We start from the raw sequence: 16,531 nt of genomic DNA, 5'->3' as shown, positions 1-16,531 counted from the left end.
TCCCATGTGTATTCATTTCTTTTAATTTGCTGTCAAGATTCCATTAGAACAAAATACTTGGTATGACGTAATCACTTGATGATGAAAGCGACATGTTGAAGTAAGTCACGGCCTGGAATTCAAAATGGTCAAGTTTGTGTTCCTTAAAATGGGTATTGACGAAACAGCTCATAATGGCAGAGCCGCCAGTCATCGAACGAAGGGTTGGTTAATGCTAGAGCAAGAACGGAGCAGGCACGAACGTCCTGTCCTGTATGGGTACTGTGGCTAGGGGTGCTGCGGCCCCTCCACCCTGACCCGCATCGGGAGAGACTGCAACTTCAGCAGGGACCCTGCTCGACCAGTCTCTGCACTGGAATAGAGGTGGCACAGCCAATATTGTGCGCCAGGCAGGACTCTGGTGGGCCCTTGAGGTACTTGCGAGGACCTGTCTGTGCACGGCTACCTGTCCTCCTAGGGCCCACTGGGACAGTGTTCCAGCAGCGGTGCACGAGGGGCTGCTGCTGAGAGCCTGCACAGCTGGCACTGGGGCAGACCCATGCCTCTGTATGCTAGTCTGGATCTGTTCAAGTGATGCCACCCGGACCCCCCTGTGTTCTGTCCACCTGGGCCCCATATGTTTATAGTGTTCCAGCAGCAGCTGCATGAGGGTCTGCTCTGTGAGCCTGGACAGCTGGTACTGGGGCAGACCCATGCCTCTGTATGTCAGTATGGATCTGATCAAGTGATGACACCCGGGCACCCTGCTGCCTGTCAACCAGGGCACGACGGGGACACACTGTTCCAGAAGCGGCTGCTCGAGGGGTTGCTGCTGAGAGCCTGCACAGCCGGCACTGGGGCAGGCCCTATGCCAGTGTGGACCCGTTCACGGGATGCCACCTGGGCCCCCTGCGGCCTGTCCACCCTAGCTCCCAGGCGTTGCGCTGTAGCCTGACAATGCCGGTATCAGCAGGGCCAGACGGCCGCATGACCTGTGCTTTATCATATCATTTTACAAATGCCTGGCGAGACATAAACAGGCGTTTTATAGTTCTACCCTGCAGCTCATAAAGTACAAATGCTTTTTTTCTCTCTCTAGGACTCCATGTCCCCCTTGACACAGTGGGGCACTGGATGGTATACGGCTGTACAAGCGAGCAATATATTTCAGCACATCCAGGGGGCAAATGTGAGTGTAAGCACCCCGAGCTTGTCCCATTAGTGGGTCACCTTGCAGCTGTTTGGCACAGACTGGTCTTTGAGCGGCACACAACAGACTAGAATATAAATCCCATTGTACAGCTACCAAACACGGCGAATGCGAGCTGGCTCCGTCTCTGCTGGGAATCCAAGGAGCACCTGGTCTCGAGACGCCCTGTGTATTAATACCACGTCGCCGTTTATTCAGCAGATTAGACTTCATTTAGTGTGTCGAAGCACACAATACATAGGCAAAAGAAGTTCAATACAGTTTGTGGTTATCGATTAAACAACTGTGACAGCAACGCCGTGACGATACATATTAATTAAAACATGATCTGTTATGTTGCACTGATGAAAATAAACAAGCATAAAGCATTGCAATTCTCAGCTCTAGATGGTCAGAGGGCAGGAAGAGGCGTGAGGTTATTATGCACGCAAAATTGCAAATGTTCACAATGTTTGCGCGATGAGGAAAATTAAGCCTGTCGTTTTGACAGACCATGCATACACTTTTTATTCTAAATAAACAAATAACTTGTATCTGAAAAAAAAAAAACTACAGCGAAATAATCTCTTCTGCTTTTAATGTCAGTGCGGGTTTTGTCTTAAAGATTTACCCGAGTCCTAAGCAATCTTCGGTTTACCAAGTATTTTGTGCACCATGTTACTAAATAATACAAATAAAACGCTCCAATATCATCGCAGATAGATCCAAAGATGCTAATAAAACACTGGCACCCAAGCTCGCGCTCACTGTCGCGTATCCACTGAAAACCCACATACTGCTCCATGCTGCGACCCAAACGCACAGGTACACTGCAACACGCGGACAACTGAGCGTAATCACGCACACTATTATACCCATTGAAATCCACGCACAGCCCCCAATTTACGTGCAATATACCTCCCTCTGTCGTTGTCTCACACATACTCTTCTCACGGATCCTCTCACAGTTAGACACACACGAAAGTGAACTCTCACATTCACAGCAACCCGTCTCTCACTGTCAGCCTGAGGTAATAACTGTGGTCTTCCCCATTAAATATCTGAACAGTTTCAAATATTAAACTAACGACACGTCACAATTCATTACACGCTCTACGTCCACATTTTGATGGGAACATTTCATAGTTAAAACCGGATCCGTAATAAGCGCGGCCCAGGACGCCTGTGAATGCCGGCGTTTTTATATACGTCCGGGCTCTACATAGGCCGACCATATTCTGAAACGGAAAGTACTTGCAAAAGCAACAAGTGGCGCGCGCGTCACGCCTGTGTCTGGGCACGATCATAGCTCCTCCCACGGCCTATTGGTGTCTATTACGTGCTTGGTGCGCGTAATAGACACCAATAGGCCATGGGAGGAGCTATGCGCGCGCCTCGGGCCAATTGTGTGCAGTCTTTTAGAATAAGATGCACGCAAAGGCCAATGGGGGAGCTGAAAAGGAAACGCACAAGCGTGTGCGATTCCAGGGTCCATATCTGAACCCCGGACAAAAGGACTCTCGCCTGCGTGAGCACTGTTGTGCAGTGCAACGCAGTCAGCGAAACCTAAAAAGGGGTGGAGCCATCCCGACGAACCCTTGGGCCAAACCTCCAGCATCCAGATTATCAAACTTTTTTCTGCTCCCACAGGGGGCCAAGAAGGAGTTTACCCCAATTAGCCCCTCATGGGTAGGGGGCAGAAGGCCTGCTGCATACCAGGAATAATTTTTATAGAATAATGGGATGGGGTCTGGTCCATCTTGACATCAGACCCCACCTTTCTTCTCCCCTGGGGACTAAAGCATCCCCATCCCTATGGCAAGAAAGAGGACATTTGGATACTTATAGGTGTTGTTTTTCCAAAGGGGCCAGCAGAGAGAGCAAAATCCCAGCATTGTTTCACTTGCCATGCTGGATGGCTGCACGTTTCGGGCTCTGGCTGGCCGCCATCTTGGGACAACTACCAAACCCATACATTTCTCAAAACTAGACACCCGAGGGAGTCCAAGGTGGTTTTCCTTGCGTAGATCCCACAATATTTTCCTACCCACAATACTCTGCAAACCTCAAACTTTGTCTAAAATCATGCATTTGTGTGACATAAACTTCCAGATCCTGCAGGAATCCCAAAAATTCTTATCAACTACCGATCCCCCTACTTGTCCTGATAAAAACACTTCACCATTTGTGTGGCTGGGGCTAGCTCCTGCAAGAGGCACAGATCAAACCAGAGTCAATTTAGAGTCCACGGGTGTATTCAGAAATGTCTTGGTATGATAGATTTCTTTGGGTGGCAGCTGAGCTAGATCTACAGCTGCAGTCATTGTAACATGGATTCTGCTGCATAAAATATGTCTCCAAGTTATGATTTGTGTTGCAGGCCCAGCCACACAAGTGGGGTACCGTTTTTAGGGCTCGCGCCCTAGCGTTGCAGTGCACAGCACTGCTCGCGCAGGCTAGAGCCCTTTTGTGGAGGGTTCCAAAACGGAGCCTGGAATCGCACACGCTCGTGCATGTGAGATTCCTTTTGGTCCGCGGTATTGGCGTTTGCGGTCGTCTTTTTTAGAAAGACCGCACGCAATAGGCCAAAGGCGGTCGCGTTGCTCCGCCCATGGCCTATTGGTGTCGGTTACCCGTACGCCGACATTGGTTTTCAATAATCGTGCCCAGACACGGGCACGATAATTGAAAACCGATCGCTTGCTGTGGCACGCGCACCACTCGTTGAACCTGTAATCCTACAGTCAAGGCTTGTTATTCCTCGGCGGGCCTGTGCCACCCACCTACCCCCTCCCTCTCCCACGCTTCTATCTATACACCACAAACTAAACTCCTACACTCTCGGTATCTGGCACCTGCAGTCGCATACCTGTTCGCCTGGACTACGGTATCCAGAGCACCCGGGATTTGGAGTCTTTGCGCCTTGCTCCCACAGCTTGCTTCAACCGTAAACATCGTTCGCCTGCCTCTATGGTTATTTCGCTCCATCCCTCAACAATGCCTACAGACTTCAATGGCTACTGGAAGATGGTTAGCAATGACAACTTCGAGGAGTATCTAAAAGCACTAGGTAAGCTGATGTTCTGGTCTGCGCTGATATAACAAACAATACTGCTAACTCTCAGGTTTCTGACACAGCTTTTATGTTTCTTGCAACTTTCAAGTCCTAGTTCATCCTGTTTCATTTTGTAGTATTAGCAGATTTATAACGTCTAGGTGTACTTCAAATAACTCACAAACATACAATATGTAGATGAAACCTTACGTTTTTGCAGTTAAACAGTATATTTCATGTGCTGAGCGCAGGGCTTTAAGTGGAATGAAAAAACTGTGTGGGGCGGGGGTCTTTCAAAGGAGCGTGGCTGATGTACTTAAGGCGGGCGTACCTTAAAACCTGTAAACTAATAATCTGTGCTTAGCATAGTGTGCCCCCTGCTGGTATTTTGGTGCTTCTGTCATTGCATCCAGATATATGATACAACACGTAACATTACACCTACAACAAGCCCGGACTGCTGGCTTTATCAATGGTTGTCAGTTGCATAAGATAAATAAACTACAACTATGGCTTCCTTGTATAGAATATTGAACTTGCTTCCTTTCTGAAATGATGAGACTGTGAAATAACAAGTTTCTATGAAGTTACATCGAGGCAGTGAAGGGTGGCACTGCTGAAGAGTTCAGATTTTTTTTTTCACCCCGAGGGTGAGCGCAAAAATGGAGAGCCCGATAGAGACCTGTGTCAGCACCTGTTTTTTAGAGCTGTGGGTGCTGAGCACCGGCACGACCCAGCCCACTTAATGCCCTGGCTGAACATAAGTTATCCTCTAAATTCATACGTTTATCTAGACTAGGTTCAAATAGTATTTTTTTAGGGCTGCTTGGGTTAGGTCAGCTAGGATTAAAGTGAACATCTATTAAAAATAAAGACGAGATGCCCTTGGCTTCAGCTCATCTAACTCAAATGATGCTGAAGACGTGACCATCTCGCCTTTAGCACTCAGGGTGTTTTGATATGGCATTTTCTGGTTTCTTGCTAAAATATGTACTAATAATAAACGGGTGACACTAAACACCGTACCTGAAAATGCCAGTAAGCCTTTGTTGGCGAAGTATATGAAAGATACTGCCCACCACTTCACAAGAGTATAATGAGTATTATGCATTCATATTGTAAGCAATTATGTCCCCATTCTATGACCAATATGTTGTATTTACACAGCACTAAATAGTCTGTTTATAAACTTAAAAATCTAGAAGTTACATGCACCCTCTTCAAAAGTTTAGGCAGGTTCTTCAACGTCAGGAAGTGTACTAAACACTGGAGCAATAGACCCTACTCACCGACATGTATTCAAATGTAGCCTGAACTACTTATGTTGGGTTCTCTAGCATTTGTGTAGCAAGCATTTGCCACTATTGTGGCATTTATGGCACTCTGACAGACCTGTATATTTGGTTGGAGATGTGTGTAATATTAAGTATGTGCGAAGAGTTGGTTGAGGTGCATGGGACCCTGACATGTTTTCTGGGTATGTTGCAGTGAACTTGATGCTCCCGGTTTGCGCACCTGTCTTAACATAGGCATGTCCGTGGAGTAGGGTGCGCTTCATGCAGCATTTATTTCATGCACCCAATTGAAAAGAGTACCATGACAGATGTACTATCCCTTATGTGCTCGGTTGGTGGTGAAATCAGGTGAGTAAAACCGCAAACCTACATGCCACAGACCCGATTCAGTTGGAAAACTCCATTTTTAAGCTAAAAAAATGGCTTTATTTTAGTTGTCTCCTTGCCTTTACTTTCATATATGTCAATGACCAAAATAAAGGACCCTGTGTGTTTTTTATTAAATTCAAAATCTCCCTCTTTTTAGTTTTAAAATGTTGGCATGTAAGACCAAATCATATGGGCCTACGAGCCTAAAGCCCTACCTTTTCACTGAAGTATGAGGTGACACTCCAGGAAGTCTGCATGCACCTCAGTAAAGTATCTATTGGGTCTTCCCAGAGGTGGTGAAAGTGCAACTTTGGACAACGGTACTACACTAAAAGATCTATGGGATCTACCCTGAAGCAATGAAGATCTCAGCCAAGGAAATCCACTGACCCCTCGGTCTATAGACCCATAAAGGTAGTGAGAGTTGGACTGGATGAGATTCCAGAAGCCAAGAATGGGCAGAGGTGTACATCAGTAGAGTCTGTTGAAGGAGTTCCTCTGTCAGCACCGCACCATCAATCCACACTACCACCCCTTACTGACACACTAACACCCTCCGCTTTGTACCACTCCCAGCACCGCACCATCAATCCACATTACTACCACTTACTGCCACACTACCACCCTCCACGTTGTACCACTACCTTTTGGTATAGCCACACCCTCTAAGCACTGCACTTACACAAACTGTCAGGGACCAATCTGCCTTTCCACCACAAAAGTTCCTACTTATTTTGTCAATGTTTATTACTTTTTCGGTCTGCTGGTGAAGCGCTGCAGGAGTGGGGTATCATAAGGTGGGAAGGTGAAGTGTGATCCTGTTACAGGAAGGAGTAAAGCTGCAGGGGTTTGGACATGTAATGTGACAGGGTACAGTAATACCAGTAGCATCCTAGGGGGCTCATTCACCGTGACCTTGGTGAACAGGACACTTATTCACCCACTTGCCTATGCACAGGTACACACAGCCATCCGTCCGCTTACTTACCCAAACACATAGTCAAGAAGACATAATCCCAGCCAGCAAACATTGGCAGAGCCCACAGGTCTGGCATTGGCTGCCAGCATTTCGCTATTCTAGTTTTGCCGTCGTTTTTGCAAAACTTTATTCTCCACTTTTGCTTATACTTATAACCAATAACAGTATTCCATAACTGCTTAGTCGATATCATGTTAACAAAATAGTGCCACAACCCTAGGAAGAGTGGCTCAGCAATTCCAGAATACATTTATTGGCTGAAGGGAGAGGCAGATAGTTTAAAAGACCACTCTACTTCAGTCCAATAAATCATTTGTATTACAGGTAAAAACTGAAGGAGCTTTCCCTATAAGTTCAATATTCAGGCTAACCACTGACTGTGTTTGAGTTATTTTTATTCACCTTATTTTATATTGATAGTCTAATAATTTGTCATAGATCCTACTGGACCTAAATTAGACTCCTCAGCTTTAGTGTAATTTATCTCTCCATCCTACTTTTAAAGCGCACAGCCTGGCATCATGGTCCTGCCTTCCTATGGCTGCTGTCGCACCCTGTCTCACAGCTCAACAAGCATTTGCAATGCAAAAGGTCTTGCGTTTGCAAAAGTTTGAGCTATTGTCATTGTAAATGACAATGCCTTTTATTTATGTGTTTTGAAAACCTGCAAGCAGTGCGTAAACATGCACTTTGTACTTATAGTCCTTGCTTCCGACTAGCAAAGCTGGCAGTAACTGTGCATCTTTTACTGCCAGCCTTGCTTTTCATAAGTAAGGACTATAAGTACAAAGTGCGTGTTTACGCACCGCTTGCAAGTTTTAAAAACGCATAAATAAAAGGCATTGTAATTTACAATGCCAATAGCTCAAACTATCACAAACGCGAGACCTATTGCATTGCAAATGCTTGTTATAGATAGACATGTGGAAACTCAGAATAGTAGAACATTTGTTATTACTAATTGGATTTCTCTGCATTTGTGGCTTCCAAATGTAAGTCAGTGTGCAAGAAAGAAAACATTTTGCAAAATGCCCTGTGAATCACATGATAGTATGGGTAACCCCAAATTCAGAGATGACAAATAACCACTGTTTCTAAACTCAGTATTTTGTATACATTCCAAAAATACATAGTTTTCCTTCATATCTATTTTTCATTCTTTATATTTTATCATATGATTTGGTACACAGTGAAAAATCATTGCAAGTTGCGGCTCAGTTTACTTGTCTGGGTATTGCATGTTTTTGGGGAACCTACAAACTTTATATATCACCACAACCAGAAGGATCTGTCAGACTTAACAGTATAAGGCTTTGGAAATCAGCCATCTTAACAAGAAGCTACTGGTGAAAATGTCACAAATATATATATATTTTTTTTCACATAATTTGTCTTTATTTCAACATTTAGTTTCTTTAGGAAAACCTTGAGGAATCTACACAAATGACCCCTTGCTGAATTTAGAATTTTGCTGACTTTCGATTGCATAGAGTTAAACCGGTGCCCAGTGATAAGGTGCTGGAGGCACTGCAACCGTCCTGGAACTGTTCTGCATGTTCTGTGGGAGTGCCCTAGACTAAAACAATTCCGCAATGAAATTTTGACCGACATAGATACTTATTTTGAAACACAGATACTCCGATTTCCCACATATGCCATACTGGGACACCCCAACTCATTTACCTATCCACTTTAATCATGAAGAGGTTGTTGTATAGCTCTCAAACTAAGGGGCGGCGTACCAGTCTATACTAGCATTCTGGGGAACGGATAAGGTGCCGAACTAACAGACCTGGCTACATCACATCTGACATGTGCTTGGGATGGAGAGGTTCCCTTTGACACTTACACAGCAAGGGTATTCTTAGAGATCTCTGGCAGCCATATATCACGCTCCTCTTCCAAGAAATTATGGAACTGACCTGGCCCAGATATCTGAGATTGCTCTGATTGACTGGACCCATAGCATGATCAGATTTGGGAAACCCGCCTATGTGATCTATTGCAAGCATGTGGACATTCTAATGGTCTGATGTTGGATGAGCAATTAAGCATTAAGCCTAAGTTGCTTAGCATTTTGTCATACTTCAGCATTTTTTCCACTCTCCACATTCCCAGAATGTTCAACTGTAGGCTAAGGTACAGTTGCATATTCCCCGTTTCTCTACACATGCTTGTCCAGAACAGGTAGATAGCGCTTCATTTCCTTATAGCATGGCAGAAGGATCATATGACCAGTGTACACCTAATGCAACTTTAGCTGGCAATGAAGTGTATTCATAAAAAATGTCTATTGTGATTTGATATACTCTGTGTTAGGACCTTAAGTTGAATCAATCTCAGATGGCATTTAGTGGTAACTTCTCTATTTTGGGTTAATGCTTTCTCCTGTTTCACATATTGCATCAGGCTTGTATCCCTCACCCATTTTACCCTCAGGGCACTAACCGGAGTCTTTGTTATTGATAGCAGTATTATATATTTGAGAGCACCAGTTATACATATTCTTTTTAAAAAATATATATATTTCTTTATTGACGATATCTATTAACAACGCAACAAGGTTACATAACCTGAAAAAACTTGAGTTACATTCATACAAGTATGAACAGGCCATTTATCAGACACATAAGTGTTTAGAGATCCATTGAAACCCCCCCCCCACACATTATTTCCAGCAACAATCACCACTCGCTATATTGCCACTGCATGTCGTTGGGGTCATCCACCCTGCTCCCCTCATCAGGGGTCAACAGTTCCTGTAACATCCCTGCTCATTCGAAGCAATCCTCTTCCATCCTGTTGTCCTTCCTAACATCCTGCACCCAGCCTTCCTCTGCCAGTGCCCTTCTCCCATATCCCTACTCCACTGCGCGTAAGTAGGCCTTCGAGGGGACAACCTTTGGCTAGCAATACACCTGTTTGCCAATACCAGCCCAAACAATGCAAACCTATAATACACCCTACTTCCCTTCGGAGTCAGCACCAGATGGAGCAGACAATGCCACACCGCTGCCGGGCACTTCTCGGAGTTTCCGAACAACCATGTTCCAGTTCTCAGGAAGCATCAGGCACCCCCACACCATGTGTATGAAATCTTCCTCAGTCCCCCGCACCGTGGACAGTCTCTTGATCTGGTTCTATACATCCCACGCAACCTCTTATGCGAGAGGGCACACTCGTGCAAGACATAAAATTGTATCCGCTTGAATTGTTCATTGTTGGAGAAGCCCCAAACTAGAGCACCTGCCCTTCTCCAGTCACTATCCGCGAGGGGCTCCTTGCGATTTGCCTTCTAGCAGCTAACCGGACAACCGGTATATACCTCTTCAGCACGCTATACAATCTTGCAATTGGCCCTCTGGTGACACCACCGTCAAGCAAGGCCTCCAGCGTAAGAATAGGCTGCAGGGTCCAGGCCATATTTTGCTAGCTGTATTTGTCAGCTTAGCAACGTGTAAAAATTGTGCAGGCCACATACCGAATGCCTCTTGCTTCCGCAAACATGACGCACTGCTCTTCCAGGTACAGCGTATTGCAGCCACCCTCAATCCACGGCGCCATGGACATGACTTCCTTTATATACAGACAGGGCTTCAACCACCACAACAGTAGGCACATGGAAAATGGGGGCCACTGATTTCCATCTGCATGCCGTTGGCCGCACTATATATGGGCACCCTGTGCGCACACGGGCTCCCGCCATTTGGCAGAGGTGCAGTTCAGCCTCATCCATCAGCCTCTTCTCCCAGTTGGGTCCATCAGCACACCAGTTTACGGCGTTCTGCAATTGAGTTGCCATATAGAACAGTTTTATATTAGCGGACCGAATCCTTGTCCAGTTTAAGGACCCGGAGCGCTACCCTACAGCGTTTCCCAGACCAGCACCACCAGTAGGCTCTCCAGCTTTTTAAATGTGCATCAGTTAATAGAACACATATTATTCTGTGGTGCATAGAGGCAGCGGTGGAGAAAGGCCACCATGGCAAGTGCCACTCTACCGGTGACTAATATTGGCTGTTTACACCAGAAAGCCACTGCGGCCTCCAGGACTCTGCCCATGTTGTTCCTGTTCTGCATCTCAGCGGTACGTGCTACCTTGAGCCAAGATATCGAAATCGCTCAGTCTTCTAGCGCAGGGCCAAGTCAGGGAAGGGGTCCTCAAGAATCTCCGCCCATCTCGCTATAGGGACTACCTGAGACTTACTCATGTTCACAGAAAGACCAAACACCTTCTCGAAGTCTCATAGGGCTGCGGCACTGCTTGCGCCAGGTTCTGCATGTAAATCAGGGCATCATCTGCGTAGAGGGGCTCTGTTGTCTGTATCGCCCATCTGTATCCTCCCCCCAAATCCTCAGCTTGGTCTGCAAGTACTGAGCCAATGGCTCCATTGCCAGTGCAAACAGTAAGCCTCTGTAGCTCGATCCTGCTGGATGCTGTCTGCCCAGATCTGAACCTTGCAGGGGGCTCAGAATACAGCAGAGCAATCCACTTGAGCATGTGTGCTCCCAATCCAGCATGAGATGGTACTGACTGCAGATACCCCCAGTTGACCGTATCAAAGGCCTTCTCTATATCTAGCACCACCACTGCCAACTTTATTTGGCAGTCACACACAGAGTGCATGATGTGGATGAGCCAGCAGATATTCATGAGGGTGCATCTCTAGGGGATAAACCTGCACTGATCTTCATGTATAAGCTGACCTATGACCCCGCACCTTCTATTGGCTAGAATTTTAGAGAGTACTTTCACGTCCACATTGACCATGGATATCGGGCAGTAGGTTGCTACATCTTCTGGATCTTGACCCGGCTTAGGGAGCATGATAATGAGTGCCTCGTGCATAGACTAGGGTAGAATACCTTTCTCGCCTGCTTCAGTATAGACTTCAAGCAGACGCTCGGCCAGCCCATTAGAGTAGGTAGTATAAAACTCTGCTGGAAGCCCATCTGGGCCCGGGGTCTTGCACCTTGGCAGAGCTTTAATCAGTTCACAGACTTCATCTATGGTTAAGGGCTTATCTAACTCCTCCTGCTGCGCTGCCTCCAAGACAGTTAGTCCCACCCTCTCCAGGGACTCCCATATAGCATTCGCTTCCCAGTCTCTCCTTCGGCTGTACACTATTCCGAGGTACTGCTGCAGTTCTGTGTTGTTCCAGACTTGAGTCGTGGCAAATCTACCGCTCTTCAGTGACAGAGTCAATGAGCTTGGTCGCTCACTACGAAGTAGGTACGCCAGAAGGAGACCAGGCCTGTCCACTTCCCTATGCAGTAATAGTCTATACTCCTTTAGGGTAAATTTATCGAGCTTGTCCCAGGTCTTGCTCATCAGACGCTGGGCCTCCAATATCTTGCCCTGCTGTAATGGGTCTCCTCTCTATGTGCCAATCAACACAGCCTCCTGTTGTCCAAGTTCCCTCTCCAAGTGTTGCCTAATTCCATATTCTTGGAACATGCATTTGCCACGCAGGACAAAATTCAGTGCTTCCCTCTCATTATCCCTGGCCTCACTGGTCACCCATTTGCCCTCCCAGTATCGCTCCATGACATTGTAGGTGTCTGTACAAAAGAGTGTTGTGAAGCTCCTCTGAGTGCAGTCGCCTCATGGGGATAAGTGGCTTTTCACATCTCCATGAGTATGTTTGGAGTTTCGGTGCATGGTCTGACAAACAGTGCCCAGGTCCTCGATTGTGGCCACCCGGTCTGCTAGTTTGTGTGGTAATAGCATTCTATCCAACCTACTACCCATGTCGTGTGTTTCCAAGCGACATGTATACTCTGTCTGCCGGATGAGGCTCCCTCCAGATATCCACGCAGTCAAATCTCTGTATGGCCACTCTCTGCAATAGTGTCATGCCCGGTTTCGTGTTGGGGGTGGAACCTGTCCATGTCACTATCTAAAATGCAACTGAAGTTGCCCGCCCACAAGATTTGGCAGCAGCATGTCTACCATCTTCCCAAAGAACTCCTTGTCATCCATGTCGGGAGTGTAGACATTGAGTAAGCTGATATCCCGGCCATCCAGCACCCCAACAGGAACAAATACTGTCCCTCAACATCTGTACACACTTCCCGCATTTTAAAAGGTACACCTGGGGCCACCCCTATCGAGTAGAATGAGCAAGTAGAAGCATATAACTGACCTCGCCATTTCTTCTTCAGTTTGTACACTTCAGAATCTGTAAGGTGCCTCTCTTGGAGGAATGCGATTCCTATGTGATACCATCTAAGGTAGATGTGAACCCTCTATCTCTTGGTGTAGTCCCTCAGGCCTCTTACATTCCAGGTGAGAGTATTAACCACTCCTGCCATATTTGATGGTGTTTCCGGACTCCCTACTCTCGGAGGCTCCCACTACCCATGCCTGCGGCAAATTCTCATGTGGCGATCTTTTATTACTCGAGTTGTTCTGCTGGTATCTGTGTGCATGTGCTGTAGCGTGAATTCACACTGTCTTAAAAAAAAAAAAAAAAAAAAAAACCCAGCCAAACTTCATAAACAACCCAACCTGCCTCCCACCCTTCTCTCCCCCCCGATAAACATCTTTATGTACTCCCCAATGATGCTTACCCATGTTAGATGTTTCAGAATTCTACTCGGCCACTCCCTCAACGTAACTTCTACCTCCTTGTATCAGCCAGCATACAGGTAAAACTGATCTAACTTGAATAACACAGCAGGGTTTCCTAAAAGGGCTCAGACCGTCCACCAGTCACAAACCAATAGTCCGCCCGCACTTCCAGGACACCTCGGACACCCTAAGCCGTCCCCAATAAGGGTGGGTTCGACAAGACCTTTAACACTAAAAAAGAAAGAGAAAACAACGCAATCTCAATACAACAGTACACATGCCCACTGCCCCCTTCCCCCGCCCCAAAACAAGATAATTATAAATAACCTGTACTCCTGCAGGAAGAAGGCCCTGGATCTCTAGCATTTCCTTCCTCCCCCACAAGTCATCTTACAGAATAAAGGATATGAAGACACAGTTAGCACAGAACACATTGGACTGAGATCCAGGAGTGTCTCAAACTGAGAATCTTTGCCATCTTCCGTGGCATCCAACCATCAGGTGGCATCAGTCAGCGGCCGGTGCTCTTCGTCCGTACCACTGTCTAGTGTGTTCCCCTGGGGGGTCTGTCCCTGTAACAGCCAATGAACCATCGCTCTGCGTGTGTGAGCGTTCCACAGAGGCCTTCATGCCCCAGTGCCTCTTCTCACCCGAACTGCTTGGTCTGTCTCATCGAGCCCCCTTTCGGCCTGTGGGTCTTGCGGTGGTTCTAGTTTCATTATGTGGGCCATCTGACTCAAGCCAGGCCCACACATCGTCTGGGTTAGCGAAGAATTTGGATTGCTCTTTATGTACTATTAGGTATCTGACAGGGAAGAGCAGCGTGTATCTGATGCTGCAAGCTCGAATCTCTTGCTTAACAGTCTGAACAATCGCCTTAACGACTTTACCGTATGTGTGTAATCTGAGAAAATCCTTCTGTGTGTGTTCTTGGAGGCCGGGTCCCCATGGGAGCGGGCCCATTGGAGGATGTTATCTCAGTCCCTGTAGTTTAACACCTTTGCAATCATGATCTGTGGTGGCCTCTCAATGACAAAGATTGCGAATAAGTGTGTTGGCTCGACCGCTGACCTGTTCCATTCCTCCAGAAAGCAATCGGTAGAATCTCCCTCCTTTCTCTTGGAGAATCCGATGAAGCACAGATTGCAGCAGTGTGCCCCGGCTTCCAATTCCTGTTAAATGGTCGCCTAGTTGCTTAGTCTTTTTCGGACTAAGGAACCTGCCAAGAAGAAGATCTGGAGAAGCTGTGAGGAGGAGCTACCACTTTACTGTGTTGACCTGCAGTTGCTGCTTCTGTCTTGGGCAGTGGAAGGACTGACTTTGTAGAACTCATTTTCCTGAGTTTCTCCAAGGACTTGAGGTAGAGCTTGCCCCCTATTCAAGAAGTCTCCAAGTTAATCTGCTATCAGAACTGGCGACATAACATTGAAAGGGGAGCGCATGAGAATGCCCACTCCCCTAGAGTCTCTGGTGTATCCCGAGTGTGCTGTCCATTTGTACCCCCACCTGTTCAGCGCCCCATATTTCATACCCTGAAGGTGTGTCTTTTGTAACAGGACCACTTCGGTAGAGTGTCTTTTCAAATATAGCAGGACCCCCGCACTTTTTATGTTGTCACCTAAGCCATTCGCATTCCAGGACAGTGCCCTAAACTTTGTTTGGCCCTAAAGATGTCATCCTCACTGGTTGTTGGAGTTCACCTGAGAGGCAAGGGATTGCTCACTCCACCTCGGAGGAGCAGAACCATCCCCAATGTCATCACTGCCTATGGGGTTCTGCGGCTGCCTGAGACGGGCTGCTTGGGAACCCCATGTCGGACGGTACGTCTATTGGGTCGTGTCATCGTAGCTAATAAAAACATAAACCACTCTCATGAACTTCTGGTATATTCCCCCTTCAAACTGCCCCCCCCCCCCCCACTATGCAGAGTGCCTTTGGCTCCTTTCTCGTGTCTTAACATGTGGGAAGCGTGTACCTAAACCAACCCCTACCGCCACCCCCTCCCCCTGATCATTTAGTTGTGTTTGTTGCCTCATCTGTGTCCTTGCAAGCAAGCACTCGCCTGCTGCAGTCTTTCTGGGGTGCCCCCTCCGGGTACAGTCTTGTGGGGCCATATACACCCAACCTCTCCAGGGACCTTTTCCTTAAATCGCTGGTTGCACCATGTGGCTATCGCCTCCGGACAATTGGCCGTGTCAGCCTGGTTAACATATCTGCTCATGGTGCTACTGTTGTCTGATCTTGTATGCCCCTTTGTTCTACCAAAGAGTCTCTGCCTGGCCCCTTGATCTGCAGACTGGTCCCATCTGTATTTCTCTTTCTCTTCCCCCTTCCCCATCCGTCTAGCCAGCTCCATACTTCCTGTGTGTCGAAGAACCATGTTTTGTCCTCCACCACCACTCATAGCCTGGCTGAAAATAGCATTGCATATTTCACTTCTGTATCTCTTGGGACCTTTTTATCTTCCAGGAAACAACGTCTCCTCTTCTCAACACTTAGAGTTAAGTCTGGAAAGAAAGTGATGGTACTGTTTTGCCATTTAACCAGAGGGGCACTACATGGCGACTGCAAAATTATGTCTCTATCTCTGTACTTAAAATTATGGGACACGGAGGGGCATCCAGTTTTGGTCGGGTCCCAGGGACCCGATCAGCCATTCCACCGAGAAATATTTTTATAGGCCCGGGGCTGCACGTGCCGGAGTATTGGGTCCTCAACAAATGGGTCCAGTACTGGGCCCTCTTCTCTCTCTCTCTCTGGCACTCCAATTATGAATACATTAATACGTCGAGATCATCCTTCGGAGTCCTCTACTCTGATTTCCTACACCCTCGTAGCTTCTTTCAAATCTCCCACCTGGTCTTGTAGTGCCCTTCTCTCCGTCTGGTGGGCCATAATAGAGTCCTCTGCAACTCGGGTGCCAACGTTGCACAGATCAGCATACATGAGCGTCACCTCCGTCATTACCTAGTCTATCTTGCCTTCCAAGGATGGCCTGATGCCCTGTATTGCCACCATAATGTCTTGCAAAGTTGGGACTCTTCATTTGTTGGGGCTGGCCTTGATGCTTGGGGTAGCCAGTCCTCCACTG

At 47.0% G+C, this 16,531-nt stretch overlaps 1 protein-coding gene across 1 annotated transcript in view; it reads left to right on the top strand.

The window, feature by feature from the left end:
- Positions 1-16,531, top strand: part of SCYL3 (SCY1 like pseudokinase 3) — a 1,105,028-nt gene that overhangs the window by 23,535 nt on the left and 1,064,962 nt on the right. The gene's annotated exons all lie outside the window — the stretch shown is intronic.

The sequence above is a fragment of the Triturus cristatus genome, chromosome 4_2 (assembly GCF_964204655.1).
Source record: "Triturus cristatus chromosome 4_2, aTriCri1.1, whole genome shotgun sequence".
In the NCBI taxonomy this organism is placed as follows: Eukaryota; Metazoa; Chordata; class Amphibia; order Caudata; family Salamandridae; genus Triturus; species Triturus cristatus.
Note: the sequence above shows the minus strand (reverse complement) of the source record. Positions and strands in the feature narration are given on the sequence as shown.